Here is a 23270-nt window from a genome sequence, read left to right as displayed (position 1 = left end):
TTTGGAAGGTTTTTGATCACCGCTTCAATCTCATTATAGATATTGGTCTATTCAGGTTGTCAATTTCTTCCTGATTCAATTTTGGGAGTTTATAGTTTTCCAGGAATGCATCCATTTCATCTAGGTTGCTTAGTTTATTGGCATATAACTGTTGATAATAATTTCTGATGATTGTTTCTATTTCCTTGGTGTTCGTTGTGATCTCTCCCTCTTCATTCATAATTTTATGTATTTGAGCTTTCTCTCTTTTCTTTTGGATTAGTGTTGCCAGTGGTTTATCGATCTTATTGATTCTTTCAAAAAACCAGCTTCTAGTTTCACTAAGGCCAATGTCAAAGAAATTTCTGCCTGTTTTCTTCCAGGAGTTTTATGGCTTCAGGTCTCACATTTAAGCCTTTAATCTATTTTGAGTTTATTTTTGTGTGTGGTATAAGAAAGTGGTCCAGTTTCATTCTTTTTCATGTAGCTGTCCAATTTTCCAACACCATTTGTTGAAGAGACTGTCTTTTCCTCAAAGTATATGTTTGCCTCTTTTGTCATAGATTAGTTGACCACATTATGTAGGTTTATTTCTGGGTGCTCTATTCTGTTCCACTGATCTTTGCATCTGTTTAGTTGTTGTTGTTTTTGTTTTGTTTTGTTTTGTGCCAGTGCCATACTGTTTTGATTACTACAACTTTGAAGTATATCTTGAAATCTGAGATTGTGATACCTCCATTTTTGTGCTTTTTTCTCAGGAGTGTATTGGCTATTTGGAGTCTTGTGGTTCTGTACAACTTCTAGGATTATTTGTTCTAATTCCATGAAAAAATGTTGTATTTTGATAGGGACCACATTGAATCTGTAGATTGCTCTGGGCAGTATGCAAAGTTTGTTATTTTAAGGTGCTACAATTTGAGATAATTTGTTATACAATAATGTAAAACCAATACATTATAATAAGACAGAACTTTATAACACCACTGTTGAGATTCTGATCTTGTCACATTCCTTCAAAGAAACTTTCAGTAACTCTTCATTACCTCATATTAAGTTCCCACTGCTCAGTTAGGTGACCAAGACCCTTATACAGTATCTCCCACAAATTTCCTAAACAGACCCAACTGAATTATTTGCTGTGCCTCAAACACCCCTCAGACTTTCATAGCTTTGCCACCTAGTCTGAAATTATTCCCTAGGACTTATCTCCACCTTTAAAAGTCCTTGTATCCTTCAGGTTCTCTCCCTAAAGTCACCTTCTTCATGAAACTATTATTTGGTCTCTCAACCAGATATTTCTCTCATTATCCAAACCTCCATTGCGCTTTGTGCCTCTGTTTGCTGCCTACCCAGTAGTCTTTCCTCTTCCCTCCTGCTGGGAGAACCCTGGTCTAGTTTCAGTTATCATTCCTCATTTTTACTCCTGTAAACCCTGATTAGTTGAAGCCATCCATAGTGGTTCCAGTGCCCTTTGCAGTGATTGGTGCAGGAGTAGTCATGTGATATGATTCTGGCCAATGAATAATGAGGCAATGTTTGCCTTCTAGGAAAGGCTTTTTTTTAAAATAAAGACTGAAATAAATATTTTAATATTATGGAAGGAACAATTCTGCTGGACATTATCTGTGTGGGTATGATTTCCAGAATCATAGCAACTATCTTATAAACATAAAGGGAGCTAGCCCAAGGATGGATGAACACAAGATAGGAAGAACCTGGGTCCTTTATGATTTTGTCAGAGCATGGATTAGCCAATCTTGTTATTGCCCTACCTCTGAACTTCATGGTATGCGAAGTCCACTTTCAGATATTCTAGATTAAATCAGTTAGATTGGTTTTGTTGTTACTTGCAGCTGAAAATGCCCTGATTAACACAAAAGCTTGGCGATGATACTCTTTAAGGTCTACATTAAAATTATCACTGTACTCACTTTTCCTTGTATTCTGTTATAATCTGGAGTGGAGGGATTATATTTTTATTGAAATAAGACATACATACAGAAAAAGATAAAAAGCCCCTTGGAAATCACAGAGTAATTTAACTATAGAAGTTATGAAAGAAAAAGAGAAAGGAATTAAAACCAGTCAATAATAATGATGATAATAATAACAATAAAATATCTTGTTTTAAAAGGAAGGCAGCATGAGAGAAAGAGGGACAAAAGAACTATAAGGCAAACCAAATTGTTTTAAAAATAGCAATAGTAGGGGTGCCTGGGTGGCTCAGTGGGTTAAGCCTCCGCCTTTGGCTCAGGTCATGATCTCAGGGTCCTGAGATCGAGCCCCACATCAGGCTCTCTACTCAGTAGGGAGTCTGCTTCCCTCCCCCTCCCTCTGCCTGCCTCTTTGCCTGCTTGTGATCTCTCTGTCAAATAAACAAAATATTAAAAATAGCAATAGTAAATCCTTCCTTATCAATAATTACTTTGAATGGAAATGGACTAAACTCCTCAATAAAAAGATACAGAATGTTTGAATAGATAAAAAACCAATATCCAACTGTATGCTGTTTATAAGAAACTTACTTTAGATCTAAAGACACACATAAGCTGAAAGTGAGGGAATAGAAATGATATTCCACTCAGCGGTAATCAAATTAAGCAGGAGTGGTTGTACTTGTATCAAACAAAGTATACTTTAAGTCAGAAATTGTCTACAGAGAAAAAGAAGGCCATTGCATAATGATAAAAGGATCATTTCATCAGAAAGGTATAACAATTGTAAATATATATATATATATATATACGTATATATATATATATACTCAACGTGAGAGCACCTAAGTGTATAAGAACAAATATTGACAGATCTGAAAAGAGAAATTGACAGCAGTACAATAATAATAAAACTTCAATACTCCACTTTCAATAATGCATAGAGTATCAAGACAGAAAATCAGGAATGGAACAATGGACTTGAACAGCACTATTGACCAAATGGACCCAACAGACATATACAGAACTTTTCTGCCAGAAGCAGAATACACATTCCTACTCCCAACAAAGAAAAACCCAGGGCGAGGTGGCTTCATGGTTGAATTCTACCAAACATTCAAAGAAGAATGAATACTAATCCTTCTTAAACTCTTCTAGAAAATAGAAGTAGAGGGAATACTACCAAACTCATTTTATGAGGCTACCATCACTCTGCTACCAAAGCCAGACAAAGACACTACAAGACAAGAGCACTATAGAGCATTATCTCTGATGAATATAGATGCAAAATCCTCAATAAAATTCTAGGAAACTAAATTTAACAACACCTGAAAAAGATTATACACATGACCAAGTGAGATTTATCCCTGGGATGCAAGATTTTTTTTTTAACATATGGAAATCAAATGATGTAATATACCACATTAATAGAATGAAAGATAAAAACCACATGGTCACTTCAGTAGGTAAAAACAACAACAACAAAAAAAAACTTTTGGAAAATTCAGCATCCAGTTGTGATACAAATTCTCAACACTACAGATATAGAAGGAAATTTTTCTCAACATAATAAAGACCATTTATGAAAAGTCCATAGTTGACATCATAAGCAATGGGGAAAACTGAAAGCATTTCCTCTCAGTTCCAGTATAAGGCAAGGATGCCCACTCTTGCCATTTTTATTCAACACAACACTGAACGTATGAGCAAGAGCAATCAAACAAGGAAAAGAAATAAAAAGCATCTGGGTCAGAAAGAAAAAATCAAAACTGTTTTTATTTGCAGATGACATGATCCTATATATAGAAAGCCCTGAACACCCCATCAGAAATGGCTAAAACTAATAAATAAATTCAGTAAAATTAAAGAATATAAAATCAGCATACAAAAATCAGTTGTATTTCTTTATACCAACAGTGATCTACAAAGGAAATCAAGAAAATAATTCTATTTATGATGGCATCAAGAGTAAAATACTTAGCTGGGTATTAAGGAGGGCATGTGTTGTGGTGAGCACTGGGTGTTATACACAACTAATGAATCATTGAACACTACATCAAAAACTAATGATGTACTATATATGTTGGCTAACTGAACATAATTTTTAAAAAAGAGTAAAATACTTAAGAACAAATTTAACCAAGGCAGTAAAAGATCTGTACACTGAAAACTTAAAATGATGAAAGAAATTGAAGTCATAGATAAATGGAAAGATATCCGAGGTTGATAGATTTTTAATATTGTTAAAATGCCTGTACCACCCAAAGTGATACCAACATTCAATGAAATCCCTATCAAAATTCCAGTGGCATTTTTCACAGAAATAGAAAAACAATTCTAAAATTTGTATGGAATCACAAAAGGCCCTGAATAGCTGAAACAATTTTAAGAAAGAAGAACTAAGTTGGAGGCAACATACTGCCTGATTTCAAATTATACTACAAAACTATAGTAGTCCAGACAATGTGGTACTGGCATAACACCAGACACATAGACCGTTGGAACAGACTGGAAGAGCCCAGAAATAAACCCAGGTTTTATGGTTGACTAATTTTTGACAAGGCCACAATGGGGAAAGGATGGTTTCTTCAACAAACCGTGTTGGAAAAACTGGATATCCACATGCAAAAAATGAAATTAGACCCTCACCTTACACCATCTACAAAAATAAACTCAAAATAGATTAAAGACTTAAATATAAGACCTGAAACCATAAAACTTCTAAAAGAAAATATAGAGAAAAATTTCCTTGACGTTGGCCTTGGTAATGACTTTTTGGACACAACATCTAAAGCTCAGGCAACATGGGCAATACTAAGCAAGTGGGACTACATCAAACTAATTTGTATCTGCCCAGCAAAGGCAATAATCAACAAAATGAAAAGGCAACCTATAGTCTGAAAGAATAAATTTATAGATCATATATCTATTTTCTTAAGTAGGTTCCATGTCCAACATGGGGCTTGAACCCATGACCCTGAGACTGAGAGTCACATGCTCTACTGATTGAGCCAATCAGGCACCCCACAAATCATATATCTAATAAGGGGTTAATATTTCAAATGTATGAAAAACTCATACAACTCAGTAGCAAAAAAAAAAAAAAAACAAAACCCCAACTTGATTAAAAACTGGACAAAGGAACTCAAAAGACATTTTTTCAAAGAAAACATGCAAATGGCCAACAGATGTATGAAAATATTTCTCAACATCACTAATCATCAAGGAAATGTGACTAAAAGCCACAGTGAAGTATCAACCCACATCTGTTCGGAAGGCGGTTATGAGAAAGAAGATAGTAAGTGCTGGTGCAGATGTGGAGAAAAGGGAACACTTGTACGCTGTTGGTGGGAATGTAAATTAGTACAGCCATGATTGAAAACTGTATGGAGATTCCTCAAAAATTTAAAATAGAGCTGTGATATGATCAGCAGTCCCTCTTCAGGGCATGTACAAAAAGCAAATGAAATCAGTATCTTGAAGAGATAGCTGCACTCCCATTTTATTGCAGCGTTATTCACAATAGCCAAGATATGGCAACAACCTAAGTGTCCATCAATAGATGAGTAGATGAAGAAATTCTGGCATACACACACACACACACACACACACACACACACACACACACACACACAGGAATATTATGCAGCCCTAAAGAAGATTTTTCTTTTGCAACATTTTGCAAGATTTTCTTTTGCAACAACGTATGTGAAACTGAGGGACATTATGCTAAGTGAAATAAACCAGACACAGAAAGACAAATGCCTCATGATCTCACTTCTAAGTGGAATCTTTTAGTTCAAATATATTGAGGTAGAGAGTAGAACCATGGTTATCAGGAGTGGGAATATGGGAGAAAGGGAGAGATATTGATCAAAGGATACAAAATTTCAGTTATGAAAGATGAATAAGTTTACAGATCTAGTGTCCAGCATACTTAATAATACTGTATGTTTACTGGAAATTTGCTGAGCCAATAGATTGCATGTGCTTTCACCACACATTAAAAAATGGTAGCTATGCGAGGACATGAATTTGTTAATTAGTTTGAAACTAGTTATCATTTCACTATGTATATGTATATCAAACATCATGTTATATACTTAGATATATGCTATTTTTATTTTAAAAAGTAAAAAAATAAAATCTTTTCAATAGAAGTACATGAAGTCCAAGTTCTAGCTTGATGAATGTTCACAAAGTAACAGCTCTGAACAACCAGGGTCCAGATGCAGAAGCAGTACCTTATCACACCCCAGAAGCCATTCTTGTACCTGCCCCAACTTAGTCCCTTGTCCTTTCCTCCCAGGGTAACCACTCACTCTCCTTTCTGACAACATGGAACAGTTTTGCCTGTTTTTAAACTTTGTGCCAATGGAAATATAGCACATACTCCTTTAGCCTGGCTTCTTCGGCTTATTGTTGTGTCTATGAGATTCATCCAATTTGTTGTATGTATCAACTGTTCAACACTGAGACATATATTCTATTGTATAAATAACCCACAATTAATGTGTTCATTATACTGTTGATGGACATCAGGTTGTGTCCAGTTTGTGGCTATTACAAATAGTGGAGCTGTTTGAACATTCTCGTACGTTCTTTTAGTGACTATATATACACATACATAGAGGTTGGATTGATGGGTCATAGAGTGGGTGTGTATGCAGTTTTGTTTTGTTTTGCTTTGCTTTTTGTTTTTATTCTTATTTTTATTTTTAAAGGTTTTATTTATTTATTTGACAGAGATCACAATTAGGCAGAGAGACAGGCAGAGAGAGAGGAGGAAGCAGGCTCCATGCTGAGCAGAGAGCCTGATGCAGAGCTCGATCCCAGGACCCTGGGATCATGACCTAAGCCAAAAGCAGAGGCTTTCACCCACTGAGCCACCCAGGCGCCCTGTGTATTCAGTTTTGATAGATTTATTGCCAAATGGTTTTTCAGCTGTTGTCTTTTTTTTTTTTTTTTGGAAGTTTTATTTATTTATTTTTAAGTAATCTCTACACCCAATGTGGGGCTTGAACTCACAACCCCAAGATCAAGAGTTGCTGACTCCTCTGACTGAGCCAACCAGGAGCCGCACAGCTCTTGTCTTTTTAATTAATCTTTGTATCCCCAGTCTTACTCTCATATTCTCTTATATATTCTCTTGTCCCTGTCCTCTCCTTCTTTGCACATAACAGATACTTAACAAATAATCATTATATAATTATATGTTTATACATACATGTATATACATATGTGTGTGTACTTACATATCTCCATACTGTATGTAATGGAATTAAATACAGCAAGCCTATCCTTGCAAGCCCGTCAGCTGGGAGTGGCTGGGGATCCCCATTCCCATTTGGAATTAACAATGGGAATTAACAATTAACAATGGAATTAACAATTAACAATTGGGTTAACAATGGATTCATTCATAGGCGTAGTTCAGTTGCCCTTGGTCTGAATTCTGGAAGTTCTAGAATTCCGAAATTCTTTCTCATGGTAGTTGACAAAATGGAAGCAGGCCTTTGTAAGGAAGAGTCCTTAATAAAGAAAGGGGTTTCTTTCTCCCCTAGTGCTGGAATGGGGGAAGATGAGCCAGGTTAGGATGACTGGAGAAGACAAACAAGATTTTTGTATTAAAACAGTCCAGTAAAATCTGCCAAGCCAAGGCTCTTAGATACAGTATTGATTTTCTTAGAATCATTTCTGTTTTCAACAAACTACCTTTTCCTGAATGCTTTCCCTCATTCAAACTTTAAAAAGAAATTGGTTTGCAAAGTAATATTAATGCTGCTCTTCTGTGAACTGTCTCCCCAAACTAGGGAACAAACTCCAGAATTTCTGTGAAGGGAAACATTACAGTGTTAGGGAATTTATTTTTGTTTGTTTGCTTTTTCATTTTAAAATTAATCAATTAGCTAATTAGTTAATTAATCTGTAGGCTCCGCACCCAGTGTGGGGCCTGAACTCATAACCCTGAGATCAAGAGTCGCATGCTCCACTGACTGAGCTAGCCAGGTGCCCCAGGGAATTTTTTTTTTTTTTTTTTTTAATCACGGGAGCACACACTAGAATGTGTACTACAATTTGTTTCAATCTTGACTGGTCCTAAGGAGGTTATTAAGGATTATGAAAATTTCATATTCATAAGCTTGCATCAGCACATTCCCAACGCTCACTGGGCACTTCTAGTCCGGGGCCTGCTAAACCATCTGGTATCTGCACAGTCCTTGGCCACATTGCAGGGTAACTTCTGAACACACATGCGCAGAGTCCAGATTCCCACAGCTTTTGGAAAGGACAACTTTTTATCACTGTGGCATCAGTCATCTGTGTTGGGTTGGTCAGCATTTTCAGTACTTCCCATATGAAAGTAATTCTTTGTAGTTGCTCATCATTTGCCCTGAAGAACCAAGAAAGGACCCATACTTGTTCTTGGCCCAACAGGGGATCCCACACAGCCCAACATAGAACTACATTTGCTAAGAAGTGGAGTCCCGTATGGCTAGAGTAAATCGGGATAGAAGTCCTCATCATCTTTGTGCAGATGTTTAAATCTTCCGGCAGGTCTTGTATTGTCTGGTAAGAGTTAAAGACATACCCCGAAAGGAACAACCACAGAGTGTAGCACTGGTCATGGCTCTCCAGAGCTGGGAGTATTAGCAGTTGAGTGAGTTTGGTTGAGCAGGTACCAAGGATGTTGTGGTGGGGGCTAGGTGTGGCTGTTGGAGGTGCCTGAGGTTGGGAAAGGCCAGGTCAATACATTGCTTTATTATGTCTAGTCTTCTCTTCTGCTACAGGAAGGTTTTCAGTCACCTCCTACAGCTTATACACACCCTTATCAGAAAATTTTCTTAAAAAGTAATCAGTAAGCCAGGAATTGATTTATAGCTAAAGTTAGTTTCTATGTATGTTGCTTGGTTCCATATATATATATTTTTTAAAGCCCTGTGTGATATACAGAACCATACAGAGATCAGAAAACATACAAAGATCAGATCTTGTCATTTGTGAATTTGGTGATTTTATGCCATTTGAATCATCACTTGAAGGTATATTGTCCCACAGATCTTACGCACTTCTCAAAATAAAGGCAGTCTTCAGATAGCTAGGTGTCCAATCACCTCTTCATTTTAGCTACCTAATATATTTTGTATTAATCTCCACTTTGTCTTTCTTAGTCCTCAATAGCTAAGCATGCTCTAACCAGAGTCCCAGTTGAATATTTTTTAAACAAGTGTGCTTGTAAAGGTTGCTTATAAAGATAGTTGCACATTCTGAGCTCCTACAGGGCATCAAAAGACAGAATTAGACATGAGCCTCCCCCTCTGTGCTCACCATGAAAATATTAAATAGGGTAGAGCCATGAGGAAGGCACAAGAACACATACCTTTGTAGTTGGATTTTTCCACTGGAACCTGCAGATCAGTCTTCATTTTGTGGAATATTTTTACAAATGTGTTTATTGACTGAGGTTTAGAGAGGTAGGTATACCTGTGGTTTATCCTATGTTAGCTACCAGGAGGTTTAGGATTTCCTGCCCAATGTGTTAACTAGGTGTCATGAACCTGTCACACCCAGAAAGCAATAAAAGGCCAACAGAACCTGAGGAAATGCCTAGTGCATGGATCATAATTGACATATCTAGTTTGGTCTTGGATCAAAAGTAGACAAATTTAGAAAGTCCGCTTTATTTCTGTGGCTGGTATGTCTTTTAACCTTTACTCTAAACTGTTAAAGAATGTTCTGCCAAACGCCAATTTTTAGCATTCCAAACTGTGGTAGTGGCATTGGAAGTTGCCAAATACCTTGCAAGTATTCTTTCTGCCCCTATGAATGGAACTTTTAAACAGAGCCACTTTCTCTATACTGCTGGGGGAAATGTGAACTTGGCTGTGATTACTGCTCTAATAGCCTCTACCCTCCTAAATGTTTGTGGTCACCCAAAGCTCAATTGAAAGATGTACTTGGTGAATATGAGAGTGGGAATGAGAGTGTTTGGAGTTGCAGAAGGAAGACAGAGAATTAAGCAGAGAATACAGCTATCTCAATGATGGATTCAAATCCTCAGAAAACTGGAGAAGGACTAGCTCAGAGAATAAGCCCTGATGTAATGACACACTTTGAGGCAGGAGAAACTCTGGGACTAAGAGCCCTTGGTAAAAGTCCATAACGTCACACACCCAATGGCCAGGGTGCCTTTGCAATCTAGGGAAAGAGATCATCGGATAAGCAATCAAAGCCACTGTCTCCTCCTCCAAAGGGACTTCTGTACCTGAAGGAAGATGGCCCTCTTTATGGGTTCTTGGAGTTCACTGTTCAGTGTTGGTTAAGGTTGGAGAAAGGGAAAGAGAGGAGGGAGTGTCACTGTTACTATATTCACCCCAAATGTCCTAATACCATCTCTGTTCCCGTCATCTGACTGACTCCTTTTGTTTTTATCAAGTGTGTTTGTTTCACGGAAGGTCTTTATCTTCATGCTCCTTGTAGATAGAGCTTTCTACTTGTTTCTAACCACACTATAGTGGCAAAGAATCCACGAAAGATGATGAATTAATTAGTGTTATTGACTTCCTAAAAGGGTGAGCAGTTCATCTTAGAGTCCAGTAATTTTCTAAAGTGAGAGGAAAGGGTTTGTGCACATAGAGATGTGCATATATAATGAACTTCCAGATATAAAGAATGTAACACACACTAGACCCATTCTTAAAAAATTTAACAGGTCCTCATTTAGTTTTGTCATATATCCAACCAACCCTGGAAAATGGCTGATATGACTGGTCCGTTAAGCAAGCACTAGTCCTGGTTCCAGGGTCAATGTTATGGTGGCCTTTTAACATGTGTGATACAGACACACACAAACAGTTCAACGACACATGTCATTTTATCTAACAGACTGAACCTCTTCTCTTTCCAGCCTCCCTACCCCTACCCTACTCCCGATTCTTCGATTCAAGGCACCACAGTAAAATTAACACATTTTGGCCTTGTTTCCTTTCTTTTTTCTATCATTCTTAAATGGATAGTCTGGGGAGTAAAGAAGCAGTGAAAAACAAACTATCACGGGTAATTTCCAGAGAAAAAAAGATCTAAACAGAGTAGGAGTACCTTTTATATTAGGATTAGTTGTGTGTACTCGGGAAGTATGGGGCCAATCCCTCACCTCCCTCCGTCACCTTTCTCCCCTAGTCCAATTCCCTTCTTCCAGCCCTATCCCCAGACTTACTCACTGCTGGTCATCTTAAAGTAGAAATTGTGAGCGGGGAGGAGAGAGCGCACCTGCACACATAACTAGTCTTGACCTTGTTTGCTTATGGCACATGTGTTAGTGTGCGCACCTGCACGTGTGTATTTCTTTATTCTCTTTGCATGTACCTCTAATTGATCTTGAAAAGAAGGGACAGTTAAAGAAGACGTTAAGGTGAAATGAAGCCATAACTGCAGCTAGAGACTTTTATTAAGTGTGGCAAAGTTCCCTGGGCTGCGCTGAAATTGTTTATTGATTTTGGTATGGCTGGGTGCTCGGGAGTAATCGCCCAGAATGCCGCTAGAGAGAGCGTCTTGTTAGCTCACGCTCGGCATCTCCTCAGCACAGCGTTCACTCTGGAGCTTGCCTCTTTAACCTGTAAATAAATACCCATGGTTAACTCCTGAGATGCCTCTGCCTGGGACCAGAGCTGCTTCTGACCTAACATGCACACCCCTAGCAGCATTTTAAAGACCAAGAGGATTTAATTTCTTCTATTGGAAAGGGTTGTCTTGCCGAGGAGGGAAAATGGGATTCGGTTTGATATTAAAGATGCATATCATTTTCCATTTTTATTGTGTATTTGTCTTGTTTCTTCTCATTTGACTTTTAGTATGAAAGTGGGAAGTTTGAGAAAACAAAGTAAATTGAGGTTTTTCAGCCGTGGGTTCATGGTCCCATCCCTGTGTCTTTCCTTTGTGTTAGTCAGTTTCATGGACGTGGCCCATGTGTGGGTCTTCCTGTTTTCCCATCACTGTAACTAAATTTCCCCAGGGTCTCCATAGGGCAGGGGTGCCGGGGCTGTTCTCCAAGCAAGCAATCCCTCACAGGGCATTTGTGTGGCAAGAGCAGGGTCTGCACCAGGGCTTATGATCCATGCCCTCAAGCTAGCAAAGAGTACGAAGAGTAGCCCAGTTCCAGGATCATCCAAGGGAGGGACTGAATTGTGGGAGGGAAACGAGGCTGTCTGGGAGAGCAGAGAGAGGGCTGACTTACCCTGAGAACATCCTGACTCCCAAGACAGGGAAGGTTAGTGTCTCTTGGGGTCACCAGGTCGACTCTGAGCAGTCACATTCCTAAAGATATTTTGCTTCTGAATTGGAGTTGGCGGTGATGGGGAGTTGCAATGATGGATATTATTCCACCGCATCCAACGAAATACCCTTAAGGTTATTCTCTCCTGGCTTTTTTGATCCCTCTGCAGTTCCCAGACACTATTTTTTGCAAGCTCCATGACCATGTTGCTTGCAGCATTATACATATGGTTCCAAAATGACAGACTTACAGAACACCTGGGACCAGGCATTGATAGTGGAATTCTTTGGAGATAGGAGCTATTCAAAAATTACATTCTGTGGATTGCTCCCTTCCTAGTTATCCTTAAGCTGTCTCTCTCAAGATGCTGCTGTAATGTCATCTCCCTTGTGAATCCCTGTTTTTCTCTCCCTCCCCCACGTAGCAATTATTTCTTCCTGAAATCAAATGGTGGTGTATTTCCTCATTCCATTCAGAGCACAAGAAGTTCTTTTTTTCCCTCTGAGTTACCAGTTACCTGTTCCTACCAGTTATTCTATCTATTCCTATCAGTTATCGGAGACACAGAGATTCATTGGAAAGCACCACATTCTGAATGTTTCCAGTTTGCCACCTCTCACATTCTGAGTATTGTGTTGGCTGTGCCAAGTGTCTGAGGGGATGACTCTGTTTCTAAGGAAGGGAGGAACATGAAAGGCAAAGCATAGAACACATGGGTTCTACCGCTTGACCGCTGCTGGTTATGCTTGTCCCTGCTTTTTCATGCCTCTATGGAGTGCCCTGTAAGAAAGGATTCATATTTATTCCCCATCCAACTAGTCAGTGTTGGTCAAGACAAAGGAGGAAGTTAGAGCTATGAAGATGATATGGACCAAAAGTTAATTCAATGACGAGGGCCATCACCCTGAAATCTCAGTATAATCCAAAGGTTTCTGAACCTAAGATGATCTCTTCCTTAACCTCAACAGTTACTCAGCTAATGACATTCTAGTGAAACAGCAGGGGTTGAACAATCCTTGGGCCAAATTTAATGTATATAGGCATATGATTTAATTAGATATTTGACTTATACAGATGGCATTATTCAGAGTGAACACAGTGTCTTTTCCTTCTTGCATACAACAAGCAGAAGATTTTGTGCATCAAGCAGACTTGTATTCCCAGCACCAGCTTTTAAAAAGATTTTATTTGTGAGAGGGCGGGGGGGAGAGAGAGCACAAGCAAGGGGAGTGTCAGGCAGAGAGAGAAGCAGGCTTCTTACTGAGCAGGGAGCCCGATGTAGGACTTGATCCCAGGACCCTGGGATCATGACCTGAGCTGAAGGCAGATGCCAATGGAGCCACCCAGGTGTCTGAACCTGCACCATTTTTAAATCTAATCCTGAGCGAACTAGTCAACTCTTAAGAGTTAAAGTTTACTTATGTAAAATGGAGATGAGAGAATGAACTAAGATCCTAGAAGCTTTTTCTGCAACAGGCCAAACAGTGAGTACAGCTTGGTAGGCCACACAGTCTCTGAGGCCTCTACTCAACAGTGGTGTAGAGCACCATAGCAAAACAGTCATAGACCAGACATAAATAGGTGGGCACGTCTATGTTCTGATAAAATTATTTACAGAACAGCCAGTGGCTGGATTTGGTTTCAGTTCGTTGACCCCTACAATAGATGAAGTATTTGGTAAATGGTCTGATCTTCATAGATAGGAAATGTTTTCCCTTTCACTCATCATAAACTATTTGGCTGACACTTGGACTGTATTTAGCAAACTGGTCGGGCCAGTATAAAAAACTAATTTTTAAAAATCTTCTATAAGCTTGTGTTGGGTGTCAATCCTGAGTTGTAATCCATTTTATCTTCCTAGTTAATTTTTTTCTTTTCTCCCTAAGCTTCTATGTCTCAGACCTCATCCTGACTCTCCCTCCCCAAGTCTCCAGTTTGGTGTTGGGCTACCTCGGTCTTCCATTATTTTCCCAGCCCACATCTTTTAGAGAATTTAGAATTCCTGTTAGAATTCCTCAGTCTGTTGCCTCCATTGGAAAGAGTTATTTTTGACCTACCCTGACCCCGTCTTGAACAACAATAAAATGGGGATTGGGAGAAACGTGACACAAATCAATAGGTTATCCCAACAGACGTGATCTTTGAAGCTGTTTTTTCTCGGACACTTGCAGCGTAACAAAGATAAATAGCAACTCCCTCACATTGCCATCTGAGCAGTAGGTGGCTCAGCAGATCACAACGTGACCTCTAGTCTGGGTGAGCAGCAGGTTTGAGCAGGATGAGGGACAGGGGAGAACAAAGATTCTGGCCACAGAGAGAGAAAGGGGAGACAGCCAAAGGACAACTGGTGCCTCAATTTCTCATCACAGTTGTTGGTGCCCATGGGTTCCCCACCTGCTTTTCAGTTTGTTCTGCTCCCCCACTTTCTTATTTGTCTTCATCCTCTTACTTTATAGCCATTCAATAGACATTTATTGAGCACCTACTGTGTACAGAGCACTGACACAATCACTTGGGCATCATAGTAGCTGTAGTGTTTCTTTGCCTGATTCTTAGCAAAGTGAGGCTGACAATTGATTGCTGTGGCTGGTTCCAGAACACTGTAGGGAGGGGAGGGGAAAGGAGAGTCACCCAATGACTTCTTCTTCCACCTTTCTGGGTACATTTGCTGCCTGGAGCCTGGTCATGAGCAAGCAGAACAGATGCCAGAAACTACTGCCTCTTATATGGGTTGTGTGCCCCCACTGGAGCTCCTGTGGTCCTAGTAGTTGTGGAACCAGCAGAGGTGCTACTAACTGGTATAGTCTAGTCTTATTACCTCTATTTACTTGTCTAATTCTTGCAACAATGCCATGAGGCAAGTACGGTTATCATTCCCATTTTATACAAGAGGAAGAGGCTGACGGAGTTGAAGCACCTGTCATCACACGGCTGGGCAGTGGCAATGCTGGGAGGGAAAGCCAGGCAGTCTGACTCGCTGTCAACATTTATCTCATTGGGTCATAAGCACCTGAGTGTTTCTGCTTTCCTAGTTTGACTGTGAGTTTGTTGGTGGTATGAGCATTAACATTTAAAAAAATATTTTCTATTATAAAGCACATATATAGAAAATTGCATAAAATATAAAGAGTAAAGGTCAATAAATTGTTGTGAAACAAACATCTCTGTATTCACTGTCTATACATTACCAGCACCCCAAAATCCTCCCAGGCCCCACTTAATTGTTATACCTTCACTTTCCCCCCAAGTAACAGCTCCCCTGCTCTCTGGCAACACAGCTAACTTGTCTGTTTCTGAACTAGAGCTACATGGGGTCATCATGCAAATTTTCTTTTGCTTCTGGCCTCTTTTGCTCAACTTGATGTTGTCACATGTTTTCATTTTGGTATAGTGCTCCATTGTAGGAACATAACACTTTTGATTTATTGGGTTTATTGTTGAAGGACATCAGGGTGGTTTCTAGCTTTGGAGTATTATGAAACACCATGTTTTTTGGTGCTCCTGTACATATATTTCTCTTGGATGTAGATTAAAGAGTGGATTTTCTGAGTCAAAGTGTATCTCCGTGTTCATTGTTGTTTTACAGATTCCCCTTCCTCTGCATCATATGAGAGTCCCTGTTGCATCATATGAGAGTCCCTGTTGCATCATGCATCTTTAGAACTAGGGATGTCACTAAAGTAGATAGTGGCAATTCATGCTTACCTTAATTTGCATCTAACTGATTTGTAATAAAATGGACATTTTCATATGCTTATTGGCTTTCAAATCCTCTTTTTGAATTGCCTATTCAAGCCTCTTACCCATTTTTCTTTTTCATGTTTGCCTTAAGAAAAAAAAAAGACTGATTTGGGGTAGTTATATATTCTGAATACAAGTCTTATGCTGGTTATATCTTTGGCACATAATCTTCTCTTAATCCATTGCTTGCTTTTCACACTCTTGATATACTGTCTTTTGATGGACTGAGGTTCTTAATTTTAGTAAAGTTAAATATATTGATCTCTTCCTTTGTGGGTAGTGCTTTTTGTCTTATTATCCTCTAGAAACCTTATTGTTCTGTTTTCTTTATAGAGCTGTAGTCTACTTGGAATTGATTTTTGTATATGGTGTGAGATAGGGATTGTCTTTTTTTCTTTTTCTTTTCTTTATCAATATTGAATTGACTTAGCACTATTTATTTAAATGACCATCCTTTCCCCACTGCATTTTGGTATCAATTTTGTTGTAAATCAAATGGCCCTAGATGTGTTCCTGTTTATGGACTCTATTTTGTTCCAAATGTCCATTTTCGTATATTTATTTGTGCCAGTACCATATTGTCTTAATTACTGTAGCTTCATACTAAATCTTATATTCAGCAAAGGAACTCCCACCTAGATCTTATCTGAATTCTATCTTTGTGTCCCCAGGGCCACCCACAGTGCTTGGCACATTATAGATGCTCAATAAGTGCTTGTTGGATGAAAGGGCCTCTGGTGCTGGTGTCTGTGGAGTTACCATTGCAGAAGGTGGTGGGAGGAAGATGACTTCACTCTTCTCCCAGGACAGAGATTGGATTTAGAGGGTGCTTTGGACACATAGGTGGTTTTTTTGGGGTGGCACAGAGTCTACATTAAACATATTCAAAGAGACCATGGGGGTTAATGGAGCTGGGAAGCTCTGACAGAAATTGGCAGTAGGGGTGAGGCAGAAATGGTGGGTAGGTTAACCGGATGCCCTTAAAGGTGACAGTGGCATCCAACTGTGTCCCTGACAGGAGCCAGAAGCTTATGTGGGAAAAGTAGGCAGTATCAGGAAACTGAAACTTCTACCAAACCTAACCTCAAAGCCTTCCATCAGCCTCCTCACCATCCATGGAGACCGCTCCTTTGCCTGGAACTATACTTTGTCTCCAGCAAATTGGTGGGTTGCCTCCCCCTCTTCATCTCCCTGTGGGATTCTGGCAGAGATCCATATTTCAGAGATGGCTACCCTGACTCTGGTCTCTCTCTGTTGCCACAGGCAGCTAAGCTTCCTCAGATGCTACCTTTAAGCTGTCACCTTTCTACCCCAAGACCGACAATGAACTCTGTCATTTACAGCATATATTCCAGATTCCTCAGTTTGGACTTTAAGACCTCCCATACTCTAACCCTAAATACCCAGTCTTCCTTTTCTCTTCCAACCACTCCCTGATTAGTTTACTTAATTATTTTATTTCCCATACATAAAATGCTCATTCCCAGCTAAATTGTTCCTACTATATAAATACCTTTATCTTTTCTTCTATTTAGTCTAATGATTCTTTAAAATCCAGCCCAGGTTTTATCTTTTTCCTCCTCAAGTCCTTTCTGACTACTTTAGCACCCTATTCTCTCCCATCTCTGAAACTCCTGGCATATTCATATCCAGTATTGAAAAGTTGCTCTTTATGATTCTTTTCATAGACTGCAAGAAAGGAAAGCTGTATTAGTCAAGATTCTCCTGGTAACTGTACTATTTTGCTAGAGCTACTGTATTAACCAGGGTTCTCCAGAGAAATAGAACCAATAGAATAGATAGATGATAGATTGGTAGATAGATAGATAAAGAGATTATTACAGGAATTGGTTCATGTTGTTATATAGACTGAGAAGTCCCACAATATGCCATATGTGAGCTGGAGAACCAGGAGAGCTTGTGGTGTAACTAAGTCCAAGTCCATGGGCCTGAGAAACAGGGGAGATGGTGGTGTAACTCTCAGTCCTAAGTCAAAGCCCTGAAGACAAATCCTGAAAACCAGGAGCTCTGATGTCTGAGGCCAAAAAATGATGGACATCTGAGTTCAAAAAGACAAAATTCACCTTCCTTTGCCTTTTTGTTCCTTTCAGGCATCCCAACATATTGGAATGTGGAAAGTCAGATCTCTTTACTCAGTCCACTGAATTGAATGCTAATCTTTTCCAGAAACACCCTCAAGGACACACCCAGAAATTAGGTTTTACCGACTATCTGGGCATCCCAAAGGCCAGTCAAATTGGCACATAAAATTAATTCTTTGTGCATGCCTGTGGTGTCTCTCTGTATGTTCAATTTTCTCTTAGGAGGATACCAACCATATTGGATGGGGACCCATCCTAATGGCTCCATTTTAACTTTTTTAGCTCTTTAAAAGTCCTTATCTCTAAATCCAGTCATATTCGCAGGTACTGGTGATTAGGGCTTCAACATATGAATTTGGGTGGGACACATTTTAGTCTGTAACAGAAGCCAACTCCCAGTGGATAAAGCCAAAGAGAGAATTTATCTTCAGTATCTGAAAAGTTGAGGTTGATCAAATTGTTAGAATTGGATCCTATCCTATGTTGTTTAGAACCTTGAGCTCTCTCCCTTACTCATCTCCATCGTTTTCTTTGTTGAAATCATTCTCAAGCAGGGTTCCCTTCATTTGTGGCAATATGGCCGCCATAGCTCGTGGCTTGTTATTAGACCAAGTCATCAATTCTGGGAATAAGAAAGCTTCTATCCCAGTGGTACTGGGAAAAGTCCTGGGCCAATTCTCATTGTCCCAGACTCAGTCATGTGAATATCACTGAACCAATCACTGAGATTCTAATTACTGGACTTTGGCCTATAACATTGACCCACTTGCTGCCCACTCTAGACAAAAGGTAGAATCAACTCAATCAAATCATATAGAATGAGAGTGAAGACAGTGGTTCCCTATAGAAAAATCAAAGCATTATTATAGAAGGGAGATAGCATGCAGAGCAAAGAAAATAAGTATCCATTCCAGCTGCTTTCCTATTTAGCTTATTTTGATCCACACATTAACTCTGAAAGGTAGATTTTGTTATTCTCATTTTATAATAAAGAAATGGAGGCTTAGGGAGGATAAGTCAATCAAGTATCTGGTAAATTGAGAGTTAATTTTAAATACTGATCTATGTGACTCCAAAACCCACATCCTTTCCCCTACTACACCATCTCCTTCAACTTTTAGGCAAGGATTTAGCTTCTAGCTTTATCAACAACTGGCCCAGCTGTAAGAGATCATAGGAGCTCAATAGATGATAGAGGCTAGAGGGAGATGATAGTTGGTTGGTTGCGTATTGGACATGCGCAAAGTGTGTTAAGCCTCAGGATCTGAGGTGGGGACAGGTAAGGTTCAGGACTGAGAACAGAGGGTGTATGAACAAGAAATTCTAGAATGAGATGGGAGAATGGGGAGGAGGAAACTGGGAATGACATACAAATAGCAAGTTGGTGGATGGAACAGGTAGTTTTCTTCCCATGGCTTTGCCTGGGCACATGTGGCTCTTCTGGGAGACTCCCCTGCTGTGTCCCATTTCTCCCCACTAAGACTTGAATTCTGCTATGTGAGTAAGTAAGGCTGGGTCTGTCTGGCTTCTCCAGATCTTTCCCTTTGTTCTTCTTCGCAGATACCTTTCCAGAATTCCAAACCCAAGAACATGAAATTCAGGGATTTCTCAGTTCATTGCAGTGGAGTGGAATGAGAGACCAGCCTGGAGGTGGTCTGCCTGGCTCTCTGCCACTTAGCTGTTGTGTGACCTTGGGCAATATTTAGCTCTCTGGGCTTCAGTTTCTGTATGTGTAAGATAGGGATAGGAAGAAGTTAGCTTTTTAGAGCAGAGACAGTCTTCCAAACTTTCCCAGGACAGTGTCCCACTCATCCTATACATTCAGAAATAAAAATACCTGGCATTACTGACGCCAGGCTGAGAAGCCTGGGTGGACAGGGGGCTGCTTAGGTCAGAGCAAACACCCTGAGCAATGGTGAACTGGCTCCTTGTTCAGAATGTTCCCACAAACTCAACTCAGAGTTTCAGTGTCCTTTGGGGAGAGCTTGTGGGCAGGCAGGGTTATATCTGAGTTTGCTTTCCTTGAAGAAGGCTTGGAATAGGCTTCTCAGAAGAAATGAGTCATAGGGAATGATCTTAAGAAAGGGGAGGTGCTGATGAATGGAGTGGCATGAAACTCCAAAAGCTGACATCCAGAAAAATTTAGCCTGTAGAAACAGAGCAATGTGATACCCCTCATCTCAACTGAAGGCTCCTTTGCCATGGAAATCTATATCCACTGATATCCCAAATGCACCTTTGATTTCAGAATACATTTATATTTAGATTTGGCAGTAGAGCTACTTCCTAATCATGTTTATAGCTTAAATTAGTATGGAAATTAACTCTGAAACCCCGGACCATTTCAAAGCACTGGATTTTACAGACCTTGAGCTACTTTAAAACAAATGTTGAAAATGTGCACTGCATAAAAAAAAAAATAAAAGCTGACAGTATTAATTTAATTTCATCTCCATTAAAGATATCACAAATGATTTATTGAGCTTTTAAAAGTAAAAAGGCTTATGCTCTGTTATGGGCACGTGCCACTTAGAGATGCAGGTTGTTTGAATGAAAAATAATGCTTTTGCCAGATGTTAGTTTGTGCCTGGATCCCAATTGGAAATAAAATTCTGTGAGTTTCACTATAATGATAAATGTCTATGAACACATCTTGGTGCAGAAACATCTCCTATCTTTAGCAATATATAGCTATATACCATGTTTCATCACATGCCAGTTTCTGGGGAGAATAAGCTTAAACCATCTTTCTTATGATTTTGAATTTATTCATTCACAAATGTGTTTTGAACACTCACTATGGACCCTGGACTGTGTTACGTATTTGCTGAAAATAGTGGGTAAAGAGAACAGATGTGGTCTCTGCCTTCCTGGAACTGGCAGCCTGAGGATCAGGGGATCATGATATAAATGAGCCCAAATATATATCTATATATATAATAATAGTTTGGGGTAAGTGTGCTTGAGATCAAATATGGGAAGGTCAGTTACTTTCCTTTTTGTTGTCTGGAAGGCCTGACATTTAGCCTGAGATACGAAGATGAGAATGTTGCTGTTCATACGCACACAGGCCCCTTTTATACACCCCTGTTACTAGATGTCTGTGGAAACACAGCAGAGATTCTACAAAGACCCTTAGCATGGCGTGTGTTAGCTCAGGATGAGAGTGGGTAGGGACTCTATAGGTAGGAGTCTAAGCGGGCATCATTCCCCACTTATAGAGGCTGTCACCTGCTCCCAGCCACACTCTTAGTAAGTGACACAGCTGGCATCTGAGCCCACGTCTCTGCCTCAAAGCATGTGTTCTTTCTCTCACAAGACAAGGCCTCTCAGGAGAGAGGAGTCCCCCCCACCCCCTTAAATTCCAGATACTTCATCAAGTGCCTCCCTGCGGGCGGTTGGAATTTCAGCTGCCTTCTTCAGTTTAGGCCGAGACAAATGGGTCTTTTTCCCAGAGGGCCGCCCTGAACCAGAAGACCCGAGCTGTGGCTTCACCCTCTAAGGCTGCGTCTGTCGGCGCCGTCCGGATGGATGCACAGCCTACACGGAACAATTGTAACCGAAGCCCAGGAGCTCCTTCGATGTTGAGAGGTTTTCATAGTCCTTTTCTTCCCCGTGTGAAGCCTACAGAGATAATTGGATCGTTCAGGGCGATAAGGCTGGAGGCTCAGGATAACTGGACTTGCCCGAGGGTGGAGAGCCCATCTAGGGAGCTCCCGTTGTCCCCTGTAGGTTGATCACACCTGTGGGGGAGGGGAGACACGTTGCATTCTAAGCCCCAGAGGAGAGGGGCTCCTTTTTCCTTTTCTTTTTTCTTAAACTGACACACACAAAAAATAAAATTCAGTTACAATGCATACATGATAAAATGCAGAGATCAGGTCAATTCCACAGATTATGACAAGGGGTACACCTATGAAATTGCCACCCCAAACAAGGTATAGAATATTTCCCCAGAAAGTTTTCTTGTCCCCCTTTCCAGTCAGTCCCCTGGTCCTACCCCCACCATAAACAACCAATATTCTGACTTCCTTCACCATGGGTTAGTCTGGGCTGGTCTTGGATTTCACTTACATGGAATTCACTTACATGGAATCATACTCTATGCAGTCTTTAGTGTCTGCTATCACTTACCACAGGTTCATGGAGTTCATTCAACCTGTTGCCCATATCAGTAGCTTATTCCTTTTTTTTTTTTAAGATTTTATTTCTTTATTTGACAGACAGAGATGACAAGTAGGCAGAGGCAGTCAGAGAGAGAGGAGGAAGCAGGCTCCCTGCTGATCAGAGAGCCTGATCCCAGGACTCTGGGATCATGACCCGAGCCGAAGCCAGAGGCTTTAACCCACTGAGCCACCTAGGCACCCCTAGCTTATTCCTTTTAATGCCAAATAAAATTCCACGGTATGGATCCAATTTTAGTTGGTAGATATCTGGGTTGCTTTTGGTTTGGGGTTATGATGAATTAAAACTGCTATGAACGTTTGTGTTGAAATCTTTTTATAGGCGTATGTTTTTATCTCTCTTGGGTAATCTAGGAGTGGAATTGCTGGGTCTTCGGGAAGTTGTATTTCATGTACTTTTACTCTAGCTTGTATTGGAAAGAGAAGCATCAGGGAGATGGAGTCTCATGTGTTCATGGCTTTGCTGTTTTATCCAATAAACTTCAGTAGGTATAGGGTATTTATGTCCAACCCCCATTCCAACGCTGATCAGATAGCCTTGAACAAATGCTTGTGGATAGCGGTCAGCAGGTGCCACTGACTGGAAGGTCTGGCTCTCACCCTAAAATCATCTTTCCTAGGCTTTACTCTCTGTCCATTCTTGGTTCTTTAACCCCAGTAGCTGGGCTCATCTCCATGTGTCTGCTATTCTTGCCATAGGAAGGCAGCACAGTGTCATTGGAAAGCTCTGGAATCAGGCAGATTTGATCTGTCTCCTGGCTCTGCTATCTGCTAGCTGAGCGCAAAAGTTACTTAACATCTCTGGGCCTTGGTTTCCTAGAAACAGTGGGAAACACCTGCTTTGAAGAGCCGTTCTAGGCATTGCATCCACCCAGGTATGCCTGTGGGGCTTGCTCTTGCCCAGAGGACCATCACATGCTCCGCTGCTGAGCCCTGGCCTCCATGTGCAGCTGTGTCCTCACAGAGAGAGAGGCATCCTTTACAATTTATCTGCCAGAGGGGGAAACCCATTCAGATTTTTCTACCCAGATGGGATGTCTCGTTGTAATTCATACAA

Source organism: Mustela erminea, chromosome 5 (genome assembly GCF_009829155.1).
Source record: "Mustela erminea isolate mMusErm1 chromosome 5, mMusErm1.Pri, whole genome shotgun sequence".
Classification (NCBI taxonomy): domain Eukaryota; kingdom Metazoa; phylum Chordata; class Mammalia; order Carnivora; family Mustelidae; genus Mustela; species Mustela erminea.
The sequence above is the reverse complement of the archived record's forward strand: the minus strand, read 5'-3'. Positions refer to the sequence as shown.